This window comes from Canis lupus, chromosome 10 (assembly GCF_003254725.2).
Source record: "Canis lupus dingo isolate Sandy chromosome 10, ASM325472v2, whole genome shotgun sequence".
NCBI lineage: Eukaryota > Metazoa > Chordata > Mammalia > Carnivora > Canidae > Canis > Canis lupus.
The window spans coordinates 8,024,059-8,031,330 of record NC_064252.1 but is presented as its reverse complement, the minus strand read 5'-3'; the positions used below and the strand labels follow the sequence as shown (position 1 = coordinate 8,031,330).

Sequence of the window (7,272 nt, the reverse complement as noted above, 5' to 3'; positions counted from 1 at the left end):
TACACCTCCAAGATCACAGAGCTAGAAGACAGGACACTACCCAGATCTTCTGAAGTCTATGTAGCTCTTCTTTCTACGATTAGTCATGTCAGGAGAAATATTTAAATGATATAGCAAAATAATCTTAGAAAAGAAAAAAACCCACTTCTGTGTTGTACACCAGTTGGAAGACAAGGGGGACAAGCTGATGATGGGAAATGTAATGGCTGGAAAAAAATAGTAACAACTAACAGTGTTGCCATAGTAGCAAAACTGAGCAATTAGAGGCATTGATGCAAATTTCTTTGAACAAAAAGAATCAAATTCTATGAAAGAAGATAATTTTGGGCAGTCCTTACATAGTTTCAAAATACCAACTGCACAAGTGCAAGGATGAGTAGATTTGAATTAACATCAGCTTCTGGGTGAAGACGTGGGAATTTTCATTCACTGCAAACAGAATGTGATCCAATGTTATAACATGGCTGCCAAAAAAGTTAATGCAATTCTAAACCACAGTGATAGAAAGATGTAGGGAGTAAACTTCTCTGGTTAACCGAAGTTGAATCATTATGTTCATCTCTTGGTACCACATCTTAGGAAGGACGCTAAAACCTTAAAGTTCGTGGAAGAGGATGATCACCAGAATGGAAGTCTGGAAGCCATTTCCTCAAAGGAACTTTTGAGGAACTTGGGAAATTAACTTGAAAGTAAGGAGAATTAAGTTTTTTAAATTTATTCATTCACTTAGTGAAAATTTATTGAATGCTTATTATATGTCAGAAGAGGCAGGGTCTTTTAGGTGACTGCAAAGACTTTGGCCAGTGCCTGAGTGAATTGGGAGCCATGTGGAGGATTTAAGGTCGAGGAGTGACTGTATCTCACATATTTTTAAGGCATCATTCTGCGAGTTGAGACTAGGCTATTGGATGTGGGACAAGGGTGGAAGTATGGAGACAAAACAGGTTATTGCAATAATTCAGCAAGAGATGACACCGTTTGGACGAGGGTGAGAGCAGTAGAAGGAAAGAGAAGGGATTGGATTTTGGATATATTTTGAATTTGGGGGATATTTCTCATAAATGAATTTTTTTTTAAAAAAACATTGGTCCAACCTCACTTGAATCTCTGTGTCTCTGGAGGTCAGCACCAAGATCCATAGGTGGTATTGTGAGGGGAACAGGAGAAGGAGGAGGGAATTTGCCATTGGTAAAGAGAGGAGGTAGATAGGGGTTAGGCAGAGCTGGAACATGCCTCTCCCTGCAATGTTGTAGCATTTTGACTCCGTATCACAGAGGGAAAAAGTTTGTAACTGTCAGAAATATAATAGAATTTCCAAAAGTTCATGAAATCAGCAATACAAAGTGCAAAGCATGAAGCTGCTATTATATTTGTTCTATAATATTGTAAAAACAACACTTTTTAAAAAAAATAAAAGGAGAAAAGAGAAAAACTATGATCTATCACTTTCTTGAGGACTCAGATACTACTTGCACATTATCTGTATGACCAGCACCACCCCACATTCTGATTCATCCACAATCCTTTTTTGTACTCTATAACTATGAAACAGAAAGTAACTAATAGGAAAATGAATAGCATGGCTAAATATGGGCAAATATTTCTACCTCACAATGGTCTGATGGGAAAGTAATGGAAATTGAACTCACAGGACATGAATACCATACCTATGCCATTTAGGGAAGAAGAATTGGAGTGTGGGCTGAAAGCATGTCTAACATAAAAGAAAAGGAGAACTCCAGCTATTAAAAGTATCACAATAACAGGTTGATTTTTTTTAGTGTTCTTTAGTAATTGATAGAAATAAATTGATATTGTAATATAATCATGAGTTTATGATTCAATCAATAACTAAGTTAAACCTCATCATTGTTGTTATACATTTGTATATAATCAGGATTATGCCGTTGGTGTAAGAGTTTATTGATTTTTTATTTACCAACTATCTTCTATGTGCCAGGCAATGTATCAGAGATACAATCCTGAACAAGACCAATGCTCTTCCCTGTCCTCAAGTCATTGATAGTCTGGTTTAGTGGTTCTCAAATGTTGATGTATTTGAGAATCACCTAGAGAATTTGTTGAAAATGTAAACAGCTTCTTCCACTCCTGCCCTTGTAGAAGTGCTGACTCAGATCTAGAGTGAATTCCAGGAATTTATCTCCATTTTAGGCTTCCAAAAGATTCTTTTTTTTTTTTTTTTTTCAGTTTCCAGGAGATTCTAATGCAGGTGGTCCATGGACACCACTTTGAGAAATCCTGGAATATCACAGAAAGCCCCTGAAGAAAGGTGATGGGGTCTCTATCAGCCTCTCAGGGATGACAACTGTTGACTACAATCAGGATGACAACTGAGAAGCAAGCAAGTGTTCTTTGGTAAGAAGGATTATTCTTAGTGAATAGAACTCTTGGATAGAGTCTCTTTAAAAAAAAAAAAGATTTATTTATTTATTTATTTATTTATTTATTTATTTATTTATTTGAGAGAGCGAGTGTGCATGTGCATACAAGCGGTGGGGATGGGGGAGGAGATGAGGGAGAAGGAGAGCAGACTCCCCACTGAGGGTGGAGCCTGATGTGGGGCTCAGTTCCAGGACCCTGAGATCATGACCTGAGCTGAAATCAAGAGTTGGCTGCTTAACTGACTGAGCCACCCAGGTCCCCCAGAAATCTTGGGTGCTTCTTAGAAGAGAATAACTTCCAATTCCCAGGTTACAATTTTTCAAAATGTCTGGCCTTGTGAGAATCATTTACCCATCAAGAGCATTCCAGACCAATCAGTCAATTTGCCAGATGCTACCAACTGCACTTTCTACCTTGACCTGCTGCACCCACTGCCTTCAGAGGGATACACAATTAACCTGCCCCTGCCTTCTCCCCAGCTGATTTGATTAAGGATGACTACCTACCCCAAAGTCAGCCAATCTACTACTGGCAGGTCAGGGAACAAATATTTCTGCTTTTAACTAAGAGACATAGAGTTGTAGTCACTTGATTGTAGGTTAACCTAAAAGGTCATGAATGGTCAAATGAGATGGTTAAACAGGAACCCAGCAAGAATAGAGACCAGAATATATGTACAGAAAACAGCAGTGAACCCACAAGAGAGACACTAATATAAAGAAGAACACATGGCCGCTGAGAGATTGAAAGAATAACCAACCACAGTTCCTGATTTCCCATTTCCCAGCTCCATATCCCTCAGATCCAGTTCTAATTGCTGTCCTTAGGTACCTTGAGGCTTCTTTAATGTTCTTTCAATGAGACGCTCATTTTGAGTCAACTGAAGTGTGTTCTGTCCATTGTAACCAAATTGTCCCTAAGTAAGATAAGCAGAGACTAGACGCTTCAGGGAAAAAAGCTACTCACCCATTCATATAAAGGATTTTGTTCAGAGATTTGAATTGCAAACAGCAGAAAGAAACTCTAAGATAACTAAACCATTAGAAGGCTACTGGGGCACCTAGAATTGAGATTAGAGGACCAGATTCTGAAATGAACAATAACAAAGGTAGAAAAAATTGATTTGCCAGTCAAAAGTATAGCCACTGTCTCATGATTTCATCGTGCAATTGGCACCTGCCTCTGTGCCGGGTGACCTCTGTCTACTCCTTTTACTTATGCCACATTCCCCTCAAGATTAAAAAATTGAAGAGAATTATACACCTGGCCAAACCTAGGCCACACACCTATGTCTGGGTTTATGAGGGCAAGGAAAGGAAGGATTTACCGTTTGTTTCCAGAGTAGGAGGTAGTGCACCCAGTTATTCTCTGAAAACCATACATTATGGAAGAAATATCATTTCCTAAAAGAAAATTGGGGCCTTTTGTGAGGAGGAATGGATACCAGAGAGACTTTAAACATGAGATAAGCAGCAAGAGACCATATGTTTACACTCAGACAGGAAGAAATGACAGAGAGATGCCTGGGTGTTCAACAACAAAAAAATAATGTTCTGAAGATTAGAGAAATTGAATAGCAGGTTTGTGAAATAATGAACTGTGCCACTCGAACTGTCCAAGCAAGAGTTGGCTAACCATTAATTAGTAACATTGAGGGAATTCCTAAGTCAGATGCCAAATGCTGACATGACAACCTGCCTGATTACTCACAGACCTTAATAGTATCTGAAGAAAACACATTTATTTATTTTTATTTTTATTTTTATTTTTTAGAAAATACATTTAAAGCTGTGTATCTATTTCCTGTCTTAAGGCAATGAGCACCATATATCTACTAAATGCCTTATGAAGTAGCTCTGCCTTTGATTCACCTTGAAATTGTTCTTTTGAGCTTGAAGCTGCCCTGCTCATTCCATCTGCCCTGTCCCTTCTCTCTAGTTGTCATTGCTGAGAAAGCTTCACCTTGGCTAAAGGTACAGTCTTGCCCTGCATCAAACTTGTCTGTAGACACAGGAAACAAGAGGAGCCTCAAAAGCCCCAGGATAAAGTTTATCGACTGGCACATCAAGACACACCGTGTCGGATGGAGCACAGCTTGTCCTGAAGTTGGTTTCCTGGTTCCCTGACAATCAGGCTGGCACATTATTTACTTGGGATGGAGAATGTGTCTGGCACATCTGTCTCCCCAAGGACTCAATTTCTTTTTTTTTTTTTAAATTATTTATTTGCCAGAGAGAGCGGGAGCACAAGCAAAGGGAGCAACAGGCAGAGGGAGAGGGAGAAGCACGCTCCCTGCTGAGCAAGGAGCCTGATGCGATTCAGGGCTCTATCCCAGGATCATGACCCGACCTGAAGGCAGACACTTAACCAACTGAGCCACCCAGGCACCCCAGGACTCAATTTCTTGTCCCCAAACTGCCTGCTTACCTCCACTTCTGATTAATAGCTGCTTAACCCTGTGTTGAATGTCTGTCTGGACCATGTGTATCAGGTGGGGTTCAGTGCTGGAGAGAGATGCCACCTGAAGTATTTCAAGCAGAAAGTGACATAATACAGAGAATTAGATTATTACAAAATGTTGGCATGGATGTAGAGCACCAGTATGTTCATATGTTGCTGGTGGGAATGCAGAATGGTACACCTACCTTGGATAACAATTTGGCAGTTTCTTATAAGGTTAGGCATACATTTACCATATGGTCTATCAATTCTACTCCTGGGTATTTGCCCAAGGGAAATTAAATATATATCTACATGAATATGAATGTTAATCACTTTATTCCTAATAGGCAAAAACTGGAAACAGAATCTATCAACTGGTAACTATATATATATAAGAAAGTTTTAGTGAAACTACTAAAATTGGAATCATATTGTTACTACTCAGTAATAGTAAGAAATGAACTACTAGTACACATCAATCTGGAGACATTTCAAAACCTTTTTTTTAATCTGAAGATCTAATTGGTTTTATTAAATAATTCATGAATGGAGCAGCATCTCACCTAGTGAGTAGGAGAAGATCCCCCTGCCTCTTCTAGTTAAAATTTAGACACAAAAAAGTACAAACTGTATGATTCCATTTATTTGAAATATTATAATGGGAAAAATTAATTCTTAGTGACAGAAAGCAGAATAATAGATATCTTTGATAGAGGGTGGGTGGACAGAGAATGACAGTGAAGGGACATGAGTGAATTTGGGAAGATGATGAAAAATCCTTTTTGATTAGGGTAGTAGTTACATGGGTACACTTTTGTCAAAACTCACCGAACAGTATACTTAAAAGGAAGTATTTTATTACATGTAAATTATATGTCAATAAATTTGATTTCAAGTGTAAAAAGCCTGGGCACCTGGGTGGCGCAATCGGCTGAGCGACCAACTCTTGATTTCAGCTCAGGACATGATCTCAGGGTCGTGGGGTGGAGTGCCAAGCATGGTGGCTCCATGCTCAGTGGGGAGTCTGCCTGAGAGTCTCTCTTCCTCTCCCTCTGTCCCTCCCAGTCGTGCTCACTCTCTCTCTAAAATAAAATAAGTAAATCTTTAAAAAATAAACGTAAAAAATAAAGTGTAAAAAGCCAAACTCTATGGTATATGGACCTCTGATCATAAAACAAATTCCCAATTTATACTCCTCTCTAGGAGCATACAACCATATCTCTTTTTTCTACATGTATAAAAACACTGGCTATGATATATCCTATTAAATTTTGTTCCATTTAGCAATGCCTGGGTGGCTCAGTGGTTGAGCATCTGGCTTTGCTCAGATGTGATCCCAGAGTCCTGGGATCGAGTCCCGCATCATGCTCCCTGCAGGGATCCTGCTTCTCCCTCTGCCTGTGTCTCTGCCTCTCTCTCTCTGGGTCTCTTATGAATGAATAAATAAAATGTTTTTTAAAAATTTGTGTTCCGTTTGCTGTGTGGAAAGAGGTAGCTAATTGACTTGCATTGCTCTGATATTAGTGACTTGCCTGAAATACTAGCTTTTTAAGAGACTGAGAAGGAAAAATAGGAGAGGTGAGACAAAAACTCCTTTTCACAGGAAAAGGAGTAGTAACCTTTCTAACTCCTCTAGGGTTTCTGCCTCCCTGCCCTCCCTCCATCCTCCATCCTCCATCTTTATGACGGTCTCTCTCCTTTCCCTGAGTCAAAACTTTAGGAGCTATTTTTGGCTTGTCCTTATCCTGACCATCATAATCATCCACAGGTCAGTTGCTAATCCCTTTATAATAGTTCCAACATCAGCATCATTTCCCTCCTCTCTATTACTTCTGCCCCTTTACTTCATTTGACTGCTTCCTATTCTATTCTAAGTACATCAGCTAAGTCTGTGGGTCTGGATTCTCCTTCCAAGCCAACCTACTCTCTGCTGTGTGGCCAATTTTTTTTGAAGCACATTTCTATGATGGTGCTTACAAGATCAAAAACAAACAACAAGAAACAAGAACAATAAAAAAATGTCAATGCAAAACCCCAAAACCAGCATTCAAAGTCCTCCAGAAATGGACTGCAATCTGCATTCCCAAACTTACAGCCCATTATTTTCCTGCATCTACTCAGGCCATATAGTGTAGTGGTTGAAAGCTGTCATTACTACCTCTGTTCACAAAAGCAACATGTAGAGCCGAATATTTCTAAAGTTGTGTCAATCATAAGCTGTGTACAAAGGCCAACCTCTGGTACTTCATCAAATATTCAGAAAGACCTCGATTCCTAAGCCACAGCTGTTTCAGTGGCCTGGTTTTCTGACAAAGTACATGTTTCTTTCAGGTTTGCTACCATAGCAATGTTGTGTGCCTTTTCTTGTATCATCCAGAGACACGTTTAGCTAGTTCATTCTCCAAGCAAAGATTTGTATATAGAAAA

At 39.3% G+C, this 7,272-nt stretch overlaps 1 long non-coding RNA gene across 1 annotated transcript; it reads left to right on the top strand.

Moving 5' to 3' along the window:
• Window positions 1-419: 419 nt before the first annotated feature.
• Window positions 420-6,263, top strand: LOC112677908 (uncharacterized). Its single transcript, XR_003147276.3, has 3 exons — window positions 420-689; window positions 2,209-2,376; window positions 4,342-6,263. It is a non-coding gene; the product is annotated as an uncharacterized LOC112677908 (long non-coding RNA).
• Window positions 6,264-7,272: the final 1,009 nt, after the last annotated feature.